Below are 15,343 nucleotides of genomic sequence, written 5' to 3'. Positions count from 1 at the left end.
CACTCTGTCTCTCCCCAGCTAATACTTCTTGCAGCCCACTTGGCTCCCAGGGCACTAGTGAAGACAAGGGACTCTTCTTTGTAAGTGTTATTATTAAATTCAAGTACTCTTCCTTCAATAAAGTCTCTAACAAAGATGAATCAATCCGTTTAGCTTAACCAAAAGAAAGCAAAGGGGTACATCCACCACAATTTGGTGGCTCACTATTGGTAGACAGAACTCAGTTAATGAAGAGCTCTGGACTTCAGACTGCAAAGTTTTAGTAAGAATCAGTTCTTGGAAAGAAATGCAATAAATTCAGATGCAAATGAGGGCAAGAATGTTTAAGAAGCAAGTTAACAGGAGCTGTGATAGATTCAGAATCAGGGCAGACATTTAAACCAAACTTATCTATTTTTCTGTAAAACATTCATTTGGACCATGAATTTTCTGGTAGAAATCAGACAGTCTGTTTTACTCCACAGATCAGAATAGATTACTGCAAGGTTTTCTCTGATCTTAGAATGTTTTAATATAGAGAGTCCTTTGTATATATTGTTTCATTTTTAGAGATACTTGTTAAGAATAATAGAAATTTTTGCAGTTGCTGAAAGGGAAGAAAAAGCAAAACAGTTGAAGAAAGTTTAAAATAAGGAATACTGTTTAGAGAACAGTTGCTTACTTTTATTGGAAAATACTAGAATTAATATTAAAATTCAGTCCCTTTTACTTGAGTTGGCAATCCTTCTAATGAACTTCTTTAAGGTCTTTCAAATTGAGGGCTTCCAAAAGACCCTTATTTGTAGGAAAAATGAAATCATAAGAAAGAAGCAGTTGCATGTTACCTGTAATCTCTCACATCTAAAGCTTACTACTAAGGACTGGTTGATTAGATGTTAAGTACTGATGTAAATTATGAAATATCAGTGCTGCTTTAATTCTGAAACGTAACTTTCATCTTTGAACACTAAACCCTCTCATGCACATTTTCATTGATCACGCCACATTTGTGCTACAGTTCCCTAAAATTAACAAGTTTATTCAGCAAATATCACCACAACAACTGATAACAAAAACAAAAAGAAGAATTAGAAGATCTTAAAAACCTAAATAAAGCCACAATCCATTCTAATCTCTCCACTATAAGGGAGGTACAGATAGCCTTCTTTACATGAGGGTCAAGATGATGATGATGATCTCAGTTTCCTTCTAACATTTTATGAGGTGTCAAGCATTGTTCTGTCCATTCCAGCTCTGGAAACAGGAATGTGTATCTGGGTAAGGACAACTATCCTAAAGCAGACTCTGGTTTAACTCTACAGAAGGTTTTACGTGCCTCATGGTAGCTTTTCAAGTCTACGCAATGAGCAAAACAGTTGACAGATGCAGTCACACTTAGATTTTTTTTTTTCCCCACATATTTCCGCGTGACTTCTGTGCCTGATATGCGATAGTGTCAGCTGGGAATTATCAGCGTGAGCAAGGCTACCCTCTAGTGGCTATTTGGAGCTCCGGATAGACGTGCTTGCTTTTCATAGTCTTTCCCCATTAAGATTAATTTTTCAAGCTGGCACCAGGGAATCCTCTTTTGTTTACAGGGGCAGAGACACATCTTACCTGTGTAAACTCATGGAATAGTCTCTGTCTCTGATCTGTGACACCCCACAGCTAGGACTATGTCTCATGCATGTAGCACAACACTATGGTATCCAATATATATCATCTTCTCTGGGTATGCCTTCTAACTGGAGTCATGAAGCAAAGGCTGCTCTGTGATATATACTCCCTCAGCTAGGAAAAAAACTGTCTAATAGCCCTCTATGTTCAAAAGAAGCCCACTAAGAGATGCCTGCCCCTTTTGCAGTCTAGAAATATGTTTTTTTATCCACTCTATAACCTAATAATGAAAGTTTGTATGGTAGAACACTGGATATTTAAAACATCTTGACCATTGCTGGTCACAGACTCTGAAGAACTGCAGGTGTTGTACCTGGCCAGATCTGCAGGATTAGACCGGTGAATATGTCAACTCTGAAAGCCCATTTAATTTTGTTGTAAATCTCAATATATGGCTGACATTTCCCTCAGAGTCTAGCTGGCAGGATGCTCCTTAGAAGAGACCTATGACCTACTGGGGAAAGAGTATGAAGACCTGAGAGAATGCTCCTTTCCTATTGGTTTTGCAAGGGATTAGGTACTTAACAGATTGATGATTGTGTAATGGTCAGATGCCATGTCTCTCCAGGTCTACAGGTACTCATATAGCCCTTCCCAGTGTAATGATTCAAATTCCCAGGTGACTTAGAAGGAAATTCCAGACATCAAAAAAAGTTCATAAGAAAACCACATGGGGTAGCACATGTGAAATAAGTCAAATGCGTTTGAAATGTAAAGCTATTCCAATACATGCAAGTGACAATAAAAGAACTATTTATCTTCTAGTAGAAGGAGCAGCTGTGAAAACATCGACTTTTCTCAACAGGGGCTTCTTCCAGGTGAGCTCAAATATTATCCATAAGCATATCAGGACTGAACATTTATTTTTTGAGATTTACCAAGTAATTCCTGTCGTTATTATTTATTATTTTTAGACTTACTTGACTTTTTCTTTTACTTTTTTGGGGGTAAATCTATAAAGGAAAGATCGTGTTTGGGGATTATCTGTTTTTGTAAAATGTTATCCAAAATATCTTAAGAAGAAATGTTATAAATCCATCATTGAACTATTTATTTGACTCTTTTTAAAAATCATCTTAAGCACAGCCATGGTGTAAACATAAGAAAAGGACAGTTTTTATGAATATGATGTTCCATTCAGGTACTTTCTCTCTAATGAAAACTCATTTTCATGGAACAGGATGTTTGAGTAATTTTGCCTGACTTTGATATCTTCTTGTACAGTGTTGTTAGATATCCTGGCTGAAAATTGAACTATACAAAGCAATATATCAGTTTATGGTAAATGATCATCCTTTCAAAAAGAACTCCCATCCAAGAGAAAAAAAATCCCTGGCAATCTGAATAGGCATGATATGTAATACAGAAGAGAAGAAGAAATGGTCCAGTCATTTATAGACAAGGCTTCAAAGTACCTGAAGGGGGCCTGAAGGTGCTTCAAAGTACCTGAAGGGGGGCTACTGGAAAGCTGGGGAGGGACTGTTTACAAAGGCTTGTAGCGATAGGAGTAGGGAGAGTGGGTATAAAATAGAGAGGAGCAGATTTAGACTAGACATTAGCAAGAATTTCTTCATCATGAGAGTGGTGAGACACTGGCACAGGTTGCCCAGGGAAGTTGTAGATGCCTCATCCCTAGAGGTGTTCAAGGCCAGGTTGGATGGGGCCTTGGGCAGCCTGGTCTAGTGGGATGTCTCTGCCCATGGAAGGGCGGGTGGAACGAGATGATCTTTAAAGTCCCTTTCAACCCTAAATATTCTATGATTCTATGAAAAGCTGTCCAGTCTGATTTTTTCATAACCTTTGCACTGACACAGTTCCTACAAAAATGAAATAGAAAAATTGATGTTTACTTGAAAAATTAGTACTTATGGGATTTACCTAGTATTTCTCAAAATATATGACTGAGTTGAAACTTAAGAGATATTCTGCTTTCAGTCAAGAATCTCAAAAATTTATCATTACTCTATAAAGATCATAGAATCATAGAATCACTAGATTGGAAAGGACCCACTGGATCATCGAGTCCAACCATTGAGATAATGATATAGCTTACAGTTTGGCCTGACCCTACTTTTTACACTAAGTAGTTGTTACTCCTTTGGTTTATAGACTGGAGTTTATCCTTTTTTTTATTGCCATGTGGTGCCAAGTTAATTTTCCCTAACATTGTAGACTACTTATTCTGTTCTTTTCAGAAATATCTTGTTGATGCTAGATTTTGTCTCAGTGGCCTGAAGAGTTTTACTTTTCTTTCTCCTGGTTTTCTGACTGTATTTTGAGGAAGAGATGGAAAATAACTGAATGCCACCTGCCTTTTGAATGTCTCCAAAGCTTTTATCTGTTCATCCAGATGGCTCAATTTGCATTGACAGTTTTTGTGGCCACTTCAATTAGCTTAAGCTGCTTCTTGGTGCATCTAATTATTCTAGTGTGCATTTTTGAAGAACCTTAAATTCATGAGCAGATTTTAAATAAAATGCTGGAAGATAAAAACCACAAAGAAATCCCACACCAAAAAAAGTAAAAGCCCTGAATTCTTGCAACAATGTGTGATGAATTTTGAATCCTGTAGCTTGAATAATGTTAGAAGACTTTGTAATTTTTTTCTTAACATATTAAGCTTACTGTAATACATAATAGATCTAGAATAGAATAGAACAGAATATTTTTTAACCTTTTCCTTTGTTTTTCTTTAATTGTTTTTTCTTTTTGTTTAATTGTAGCATATTTGGAAAATTAGTATTGCATACAGACCATTATTATGTAGATAAAAATCTGGAGCAAATTTCATTTTTGTTAAGGTTAGTCTGAATATATTAATTCTAGACCAATTTTTACTAATTTAAAGGAGGTGTTTGACTGCAGCTATATATATTTACTTCTTGAAGCTCAAGGAAAACTAACTGGAAATTTTCAATCACATTGGGATCCCGAACATTTCTATCAAATAAACTTTCGATGGAGGGGTAAAACAGTCATCTTGTTTTTTCTTGACTTAGAAAAGAAATTAAAAAAAAGAAATTGTTTGGATTAGATTGATCTGGAAAACAATATTTTATTTTTAGTATGATCAAAAACTATTTTTAATATGCCCTCCACATTGGATTTGTTGTCGGCCCATTTGTACTTGCCAATTATTAAACTTTGTCAAACTTTAACCATGTCAAATCTACTGCATTTGTGCAACTGATCTGTGTAATGAGTCCATCACATCCTAGACACTTCGGATTCACCACACATGTTGATTAGCCAATTCTGTGATCTATGCAGAGGTTTCTTCTGGAGATCTGATCTATCACCTGCTAGAGATTCCAGCTCAAAATTTTAGCTCTCCATGCAAAAATAATCCATTATATTCATAAGAGTAAGGAGTAAATAGCATGACTGGTATTTTTGCCTCCATGGTTCCAAAAGACACTTTATACGCTTTCATTGAGAATGGGTCATGTTTTATTCATGATGAATTTGGTGAAGGTCCTTGACCTCTGATTTCCACTAGAAGGTGTCCTCTCCTGAATGATGTCTATGTGACCATTGTATGTGCCATTAATGTAACTTACTAAGTTATTATATTCCTCCAACTTCCAGTACAGAAATCAGATAAACACATGGAAAGAACTATCATTTTTCATGAAAAGTCTAACATGAAGGTAAGCTTAAGTAATACATATGTATGGTTTTACCAGAGGTCTGTTTTAATGACCACATTTCCTTTTAGGTCTCAGTTTTAAGAGCCCTTCCTGCCTTAGTCTTTAAAGAGCGCATCATGATGTTTTTATTTGCTCTTCAGCCTAGAGAAGAGAAGGCTCCAGGGAGACCTTATAACAGCCTTATAGTACTTAAAAGGGGGCCTAAAGGAAAGACAGGGACAGGCTCTTTATCAGGGAGCGCAGAGATAGCACAAGGGGTAACAGTTTGAAGCTGAAAGGTAGATTAGGATTAGATATCAGGAAGAATTTTTTTTACTGTGAGGGTGGTGAGACACTGGAACAGGTTGGATGAGGCTTTGAGCAACCTGATCTACTGAAAGACATCCCTGCTCATGGCAGGGGAATTGGAACTAGATGATCTTTGAGGTCCCTTCTGACCCATATCATTCTGTAATTCTGATTGTTTTTTCAGTTTATTCTTTTTTCTCTCTTCCAACTGGCTGAGTCTTTCACTGTCAGACATATTTTATATCAACACATTATTAATGTGTAACAAAATCAGAATTAAACACATAACAACCTTTGAAAGAAGATTGGTCTGGATTGAACAACAAGTTCTGGATTCATTGACAAGTAGTGCATAGCCTCTCTATGTAAATGTGAACAAATCACAAGATCTTACCTTCTCTTTCTATTTGGAAATGGAGATTGCAATATTTTTCTCTACTAGCACAGGGTCACTGCAAATTTCACTTACAAAAATCTCTTGAGACAGCACAAATGCCCCTGTTGCCACTCACTGACAGGTTTTATAATGTTTGTGCTGTGCCAGTTCAGATTCATATGGAGTCAGTGGATGTTTGGAATAAAGAAAATAAATCTTAAAGCAATATCCTATAGTTAAAAAACCAAGTCCCTGCTTGGGCTTTTTTTTCACTTTCACTTTTACTTTTAATTTTACTTTTGCTTTTGCTTTTGCTTCTGCTTCTGCTTCTGCTTCTAGTTCTACTTTGATTTTACTTTTACTTTTTACAAGTCCCTACTTGTTTTATCAGGAAACAAAATATGTTCCCATAGATTAAAAGGCAAATATGTGACTGTTTTAATCCCCTTTTAATGTGCAAACTTTTAGCACACAACAAAAGCAAATTTAACGCAGTTTGATCAAACTTGCAATGAAAATCAGTCAAGCAAATTTACTTGACATTTTGTTGCCATAGGCTAAGAACACAGACTGTTACACTGGTTCAGTGCATGCTTAGAAACTTGTTGAGCATTGGTGATTTGAACATGTGTCTGGACCTTCTGTGCAATTATTTTATACCTTCAGTTGCTGATTGATTCTGACTAAGCAGTTTTCCTTTCTGTTGGTTTGTCTTGTGCAACAGTATGTGTGCATTTTCCTATGAATTCTATGTTACATTCCTTACTCCTCAGATTTCTTTTCTTCCTTCAAGGTCCACAGTGCCCTTTTTTTCAAAATTCCTGTGTTTTTTAGCAGGGTGTTAGCCACAGCAACAGACTACAGAAAGCTCCTTCTCACATAGATAGCTAAATTGGAAAAGATCCTAGAATAAAGAAAATATTAAATAGAGCAGAAAAAAATCAGCATATGGATGCTATCCATGCAGAAGGAAAATAGCCAACTTCACTGTAGAAATTCCCACTCGGAAGAGATACAAGGAAGCAATGTTTTTTTAGCACACACAGCTGCCAATGTGAAGGACCATCATGACCCGTAAAGTAAACCCAGGAGGTGGGAGCATTGTCTCATAAAGGGAAGCAAAAATATTGTAAATCCAGATTTCATTGTGACCAAATGTACATGAAGAATGTATTAAAATTTTAGAAAAGGCTCTGTAGTGCTACCATATGGGAGAGTATACTGTCAGCCTGAGATCCAGCTACTTCCCAAGGTTATGAGGCACATTTAGTGACAGATATACTTGATCTAGAAAAAATTTCCATAGTTAGCAGCTGGTAGGAAGGCAAAATCATATCGATTTGGACTGGATCTCTACACTTAAAAAACAATTAGCCATCATTAACTACCATCTGACTCACCATCATTAATTATATTTTAATAATAATGGTGCATTTACATCTCAGTGGAGATGACATTGAGATCATAGAGGCTTTCACATTGAATTTAGTAATGAAATATGTAATGATCTCCGAAAAATCACAGTAAATTGCAACTTGAGATGTAGCATCATGTCTTTAAGATCCAATCCTGGACCCTGGCCAACTTGCATAGCAGAATAAATGTGGTATGAGCTCATGAAGATTGCAGACTGCACTGCAGTGAGCAAAGAGCCTTAACTTTCTGTTAAAAAAAATTGGGAAAGAAAAGGTTATGCAGGAGCTGCTTCATTGTTATCATCAAACTCCGTAAATATGCATTTTGCTCTGAAACACTGGATTTTATAACTCAATGGCTTGTGTCTTCTTCATTACATTCTTCTGTAATGTGTGGTTAGTGAATCACCATTGATGCTATAGATCCCATTCCCTGTACTGACTCTAAGTTACCGAGATCTCAGAGGCTTGGTGGAAGATAAAATTTTGATCCTTTCCATCTGCATTTTCGCTTTTAGCCCAAATACTGAATTTAAGGTAGTGTGCTTCTGTTGTAGTACTCTTGTTCTTGAACACAGGATTTTTTGTTCCTCTGCTGAGAAAAAGAAGGGCATTGAAAGAATGTTTTGAATTTGACTACACGTGTTACATTAATAGACGGGGAACAGAGATATACATTCAGGCATCTTTTTTCATAACTTTGTAATTAGATTTGGATGTTAAGTTACATTTCAGAGTCTGTTGCTAATCTAAGACTTTAGCAGTACCTTCAAAAAAAGTATCACCGTTTTCATGATGAAGATCAACTAAAAATCTCACAGTCACTGAAGAAGTAGAAATGGTTTGCACAACTGTAGAAATACTCTGGATCATAAAACGGCAGCAAAAAAAACCCAAAACCTCTTGAGCTTTTAATGAACAAACTTAAATGAAATCTGGTAAAAATTGACATCTTGCCTTGATGAGTGCTTTTTGTCTTTTCATCAGTTGCCAGACTACAAAGGTCATCAATTGCACTTCCCTGCAGTGAAAAACAGTCACGGAGAGATGTTAAATCCAAAATTATTCACAAGCACGTACACACTGACCCATCCATGGCATCCTGTAATCAGCAAAATATTCCTGTTGAGCAAGGACATGTCTGAAACCACTTATGTGATGTCCCAAAGATCAGGCATTAAAAAAAAGCAGAGTACTTCAAACTCAGTTGGATTGAAGCATATAGATAATATATTTCAGCCTATAGTGCTAAGAGACTTCAGTACTGAGGGATGATTCTATTAAAATTTGATCAGATATCATTTATATTTTTATAGTTGAACTAGCAAATCCAAGCAGCATATGGAATGACTGAGCTATCTTGCTTGGCAGGAATGAGTAGTCCACACATAGACTTAAAATAGCACAACAATTTGTATGTTATTAGTTCTGCCTGTCAAATGCATAATAATTTCAAACCTATTTTATCATTCCTCAATATTTCAGCTGCTACAACACAAGTTAGCAGTTCGGACGTCTCTATACTAGGCTCTATGTCTAAAAGAGCCTTATAATCCAAGCAATCAAAGATTCAGGTAAATAAGGAACTTAGAACATTTTAACAGGTTACACAAATAGTGACTTCTATGCATCCTTTTTCAACTGTTGTTAATGAGCTGCATGAAATTGTAATGTAACTCTCTTTTCCTGAACTCTGTTATGCTATTTGACTTCATCTTTGCCACAGTTTAAAATAAATCAAGTATAATGATATCAATCTTACACTAACTATGTAATAATTCAGTTTCTGAGATTTTTTTTTTAACTTGAAAATTAATTTCTGTTATTTTAGAAATAATAACTACCTTTCCTGGAGTTAATGCTTAAACCTCTACTTGAGTAGTTCTAAGTCTTTCTGAAACTGTGTAGGGAAATTCACTGTGGCTGTTTTGGCATTCTGATTTAAATAAATGGCAATCGCTATCTGGGGAAGTTTATTTTACCCACTTCCTTTCTGTCAGCTGGAAGTCAAGAAAGCCAACAATTCTTTGAAAGATGAGATATAGAAGCTGTTAAAGTTTAAATGGTTCTGTGGTTATATTCTTTGATTATTTCAGACAAGAATGTTAATTATTAAACACTCATATGAAAGCTGTAATAATTGTAGTGTCTGAAACATAGTCAAAGATTAAATTGAAGGTGTTATACAATGTTATATAACGTCAAATGTATTGACTGAAAAAATATTTTCTATTAATTTCATATATTTCTAACCACCTCTATGATCATAGCATACAACATACTGCCCCAAAACTATTTTTACCTAACTAGTTAGGAGCATCAATTTGTTTGCCAAAACTGGAGTTCTGAAAATGTTTCCCTTTTTGATTGAAATAACTTCTCCCAGAATAACTCCTTCGGGAGAAAGCTGAAAAAAGGAAAACCTAATAATTTTAATAAATTCTTCAAGATTTTGAAACCCTTTCTGAAAAGTTTTAACTTTCTTCTGTTTAATGACAATGTGATGGCATTAAGTGTCTCTCTAATGAGAATTAAACATGCATTCAAACACGTTAAGACAAAATTTGGTATTCGTAATTGTAGCTCAATGCATCTGGAATACTGATCAAAATATTACAAAGGTTTGTTTGTCTTTCTTAATTCCACCACTCACAGATCACCTTTCTTTCACACACTGCATAGTTGTTGACCTCTTCACAACACTAAAGGAAAAGCTCTATTTTGTTTTATTTTAATTTGATAAAGTTTTACTTTAGCATATGTATATATGAAGATGGCAGGATATAAGTGGACTCTGTTTTCAATGCTCTTAAATGAAAAATGTATTCCCAAAGGCATTTGTCAATAAGCAAGATTCATATGGGTTTCAAATATCCTATGATGTGGCTCCAAAAGTATTAGTGTGCTATTCGGATGCAATCCTAATTCAGCTGCTCTGTTGTGGGGTTCTTCGTGTTCCCTTCCTGCAGTACTTAATATTCTGTGACCTGTTTTGTTTTATTTGGTGAGGTATTTTTAATCTTAGTAATAACAGGCAGAGAATTTACTTAGATCACTATGTTTTTAGAGTACTTTTTTTGTAGATTACCACTAAGAAAGCAATACCTTTGTTACCTTATGTTTCATAGATATGAGATGGAAGAAGTCTTAGTACTAACAGAAGCAAGGCAAACTTCAGACTAGGACAACCCCTGACTCTCAGCAATTCTGGCTTGAAATTATTAGATATACATCTGACTTCTAGTGTCAAATATGTCTTTCAAATTAACTGTGACCATTGGTCAGACAGAAGATCCTCCCATCAGGTACTATTTCTGATACCTAAAGTAGTAATAAGACCATCAATGTGGCAGATGGGTTTTCAATTTGTTCAATTTGTTTGCCTGTTTTGGGTTTCTTGGTTGCTTTTTTTTTTTTGGGGGGGGGGGGGGGTGTGGTTTGACAGCTTGAAGCCGTACTTGTAAAACGCAGCTAGTGAAACAGAAGAGAATTTGTCACTTCCCAATGTTCATGTTAAACACGATGTGCCTGATTTGTGAATTCAGACTGGAAGCCAGGGCATGGAGTACTGTAGCTCCTGCGTGGACGAATGTTTAAAAAATCTACTGCTGACAGTAATTCCAGAATAATTGATAATGACAGCTTGCCAGAGGAAGTACCAGCTGGGAAAATTCCTCTATATCTCAGCAAGGAAAGAAAGATGAGCATCCTACCTTTTGTGTTTGTCACCGAGGGAAGGAAGCCTTTTAACCAGACTCAGCGTACTCAGCATCAGGTACACCTCAGGAAGAAGAACATGCTTAAATCACATGACCATTATCCAAATCAGATTGTGGCTTTCTGAGGGATGGTTTCGTCTTTTCTGCTAAAGCTTTCGCAATCCCTCAGATGCAATATTTGGTGATGGTCATCCACCTTGCAAAAATAAAATGAGGATAACAAAACTGATGAAAGATCAAAGCAAGCTATGTTTGGCACAACTCTGTCAGAGAAAGATGTCCAAGAGATTTGGATGCAAAGAAGTAACATGTTATTTAACAGTATTTTTACTCCCAAAGAAACATTGAAGAAGAAAGTCTGAAGCAAAGACTCATGAGCAGAACTAGGGAAGTGATACTACTCTTAATATTCTTACAGCTGAAGTTCAGTGTATGAAAAATTCAATGTAATATGTTGGTGTTATTTCTTGGAATCATGCAATAGCCTCACAGAGACACAGAAAACACTGATGAGGAATGAGGGTCACAGTTTCATATCCAGTGATGTAACTGAGAAATTAGCCAAGCAAACTGATATTAAATTGACTCATATTATTTGAACATAGGGCCCTGAAGACACACGAAAAAATCTAGGTACCACGAAAAATAGCAATATAGCTCAAAGATTCCTCCAATGTGCTGAAGAAATGGAGATGAGGACAGGTAGACTTTATTCATTTTCAGAAAACATATTTCTGGTACTATCAAAATGAGTTATTTGTGAAATTATGAGCCATTAATAAATTTGGCATTAGCAATATAACAAGTGGCCACCCTTCTTCCAGTTTACAATTTTAAGAATTCCAGGAATTCTCATGGAATCTTCTGGAATTGTCAAAGGGCAAATCCAGTTACCATGAGTTTTCTTTCTTGTCCTTAATTTCTACTAAACGTCAATAAATATATAGACAAAACCTTTTTGCTTGAATTTTGCAAAACATTAAAAATGAATATTTTCTTATAAGCAGCTGGATTACTGGGAAGTCATATCTATGGCAACACCTATTCCTTTTCAATGTCCTAGAGATGCCAGTCTGTAGCCTGCACTCCAGCAGACTGTGATCCAGCAGCCTAATAAGTACCTATTTAGGATAAGGACTAACAGGAAATTAATCACAGTGCTTTGAAGTATCAAGAAAAAAATACGTGTGTTTGGTGGTTTGGTTTGCTGTTGTGGTTTTTTTCTTCTGTCTTTAAAAGTCATGTTCTAGTTTAAATAAAAAGTATCCTATGGCCTGTGTCAGGAAGAAGGATACACTATTACAATAAATCCTTCTGATTTGTTAATGTATGTTTGTAGAAATAAAGTACAGCATTTAGTGATGTACATATTCACCTCTCTCCTGACACATACAAACTTTTGATCTGTTAGTTCATCCATTAAAGAAACAGAAAGGAATTAGTTTCTAAACCTGTGCAGCTTAACTTTCTCTTTTATTATTCATTAAAATTTCATTTTCCTTCCACCCAGTCAACCTCATTGATTGCCTTCTGCAGCGATGTAAAAACATTAACACAGAAAATATGTCATTGTGTGGGTATTATTTTGTAATCCATTGAAAGCTTTTTATATGATCTATGGTTTTCCACAGTTCAGCTACAATTTCATATGAAATTAAAGATGCCAAAGGTATAAACCAGAGGAATGAGAGAATATTTGCTTTCAGAATTTTTGCATTTAAAATACTGGTTTAGGTGGTTGTTGACAGGTTGCATTTATCTGTTACTGAAAAAGAAAGAACGGTAACAAATTTAAATCTACCTGTTTGCCAAAGACTTTGAGATCTCTTTCTCCTGAACAACGGTAATCAGAAACATATGTAGGATAAAGGGCCATTTATGACCCAATGTTCAATAAAGAAAAGTAACTAAAAAAGTCCTGCTTTCATGCTTCATCTCACTACATGTGCAAAAGACCCTTAAGCAACTATCCTTGGTACAGTGTATCCTGAAAATACCTTTTTTATGAGAAGAGCAATAATTCTGTATTTATTCTTCCCTTTTACATGAGCTAGAAGGAATGATTTTCTGGAGTAGGACTTAAAAGATTTCCTGTATGAATCAGATTTCCGGTGTTACTGTAACCAAATCTCATAAAGGATAAAGAGCAGGCAAGTGTTAACTAAATTTTTTTGATAGTGAGTCAAAGTATGTACCTCTTCTTTGTAAATTTGCAAATTGTTTATATCTCTCTGTTATCTTTCTTGACTGTCAATAGTATAGATCATCAATATGTTGCAAATATCTTACACCATTTATGTGAACTAAAATGAGAACCACTTGATTTGTCATTCTACTGTTTCTTTCTGCACACCGCCTGTAATGCAATTTTGTGACAGAGTGGACTTCTCTAGGGATTCTCAAACAGACAGTCTGGTCATCGTCTGATCTCCTGCAGTAGGTGGTTCCCTCACTCTTCTGTACTGCCAAGCAGACCAGACACAGAGATTGGATTATTTCTTTGCATTCATGCTTGCCAGGATTTTTCCCTAGGATACAATGTACTTTAAGAAAACTTCCAAACAGCTTCCAAACATTTGGTTACAGCTGTGTTGTGATGGTAAACAGGTAGAAATATAAATACTATCTCCCATGATGATGGATAATCAATAGTTGACAAAGATCTAGATCAACCGGGAGTCCAGTTAATGAAGAAGAATCGTGAGGCTGACCAAAACAGCCTTGTAGGCCACTTTGCCAAGACTTATTCAAACTACATTCATTACTGGTGAGAGTCAGGGTTGTGTGCCAATGTAGGAACAGATAACAAGTAGGGTGATGTAGTGAAGGTGCAGAAAGTTTCTGGGTCTCCTGAAGCCCTGCAGAAATGGCTCCTTAAATGAAAATGGTGCAACATCATCGGTCATCTCAAATCCTTATGTGAACAGGATCTCATTGCCTGGAGATATTGACCTAAGCTCAAGAACTTCCTAGTGTAGAGTTAATCACAGTCCATGCCAGGATCCAGCATTACTGGAGGCAGACTTATTGTCCAGCTGAATATTTTTTGTAGATTTGCAAAAGCTCTTTTTCCTTTCCAGTCTCAGCCTGTAACTGATAACATTTCCTACTGAATGCCTGTGTTTGAATATGTACAAAGCATGAGCATGTCACATTTGCTGCGGGGGTGGTGGTACTGGTGTTCTTTATTGTGCTTTATGGTGGAGATATATGAGAAGTGGCTTGATAACACAATGTGTACTGAAGTTATCAACCAGTTCAACCAGGTACTGCTTCAGAATGTCAGTTAGCTATGCATGACATGCTGTGCACTGAATAATCTAAGGGACTGGCCCATTTATGAAGTGATCTTTTTGGACCATTGGAAACATATATCTTTTATCTAGTCTGAAGATATGAAGAAAGAGAGAAACAGTCACATCTATCTGATGTTGTTTGCCAAGTCACTGTAAGCAACAATTGCAGCATTGTCTTAATTCTGGTAATAATATATTTTTTTTCTGCTATCATTACACCTGATCTCTTTTCATCATTCCAGAATCATTGAAGAGTTTTTCTTTGTGCAGTTGGGGTTTCTATTGCTGTTTTGGTTTGGGTTTTTTTCTGCTAGTATGATCTAGCTGGAAAAAATCTTTTTTCAAGATTGTGTCTAAGCAACTGGGTATTAAACTCATGAGAGAAACAAGTTTGTACCACCAAGTCAAAGCAAATAATCAAAGCCAGCTTTCTCTTGCAACCACAGTGCAAAACAGATCATCTTTAATATGTTACTATTTGTTTAGTGCAGATCCTGTTTGTCTTAAAGAGATAGCCCTGATCTCCTTTCCTATTAAAACTAAGGTAACAACAAATGAGATCAAAACAGACAGGCAGATACGTCCAAAGTGTAAAGTGTATAGCTATATCCATGCACAGGTACAATTTCATTCATATGTAATATATAGTCCATATATAACACTGATTATACATCTCCAGTGTTCATTAAAATGGGTTAACTAAAATTTGTGCAACTAGTTATGACAAAAGGTCAATAATATTTTTCAGTTTAGCTATAATAGAACCCACAAGCTTAGAAGAGATTGAAGGTTTCTTGATTAAGAAATAATCTGAGTGCTTTTCATGCAGCTAATATTCCCTTTCATTACCATTCTTTCCTAATTCCTGATACTGATCTACATCCTTAGTGACCTTTATTTGGTACAAGTCAGCTGTTTCTTGCTGCATCTGTCACTCTACTGG

The sequence above is a fragment of the Cuculus canorus genome, chromosome 1 (genome assembly GCF_017976375.1).
Source record: "Cuculus canorus isolate bCucCan1 chromosome 1, bCucCan1.pri, whole genome shotgun sequence".
In the NCBI taxonomy this organism is placed as follows: domain Eukaryota; kingdom Metazoa; phylum Chordata; class Aves; order Cuculiformes; family Cuculidae; genus Cuculus; species Cuculus canorus.
The sequence above is the reverse complement of the archived record's forward strand: the minus strand, read 5'-3'. Positions refer to the sequence as shown.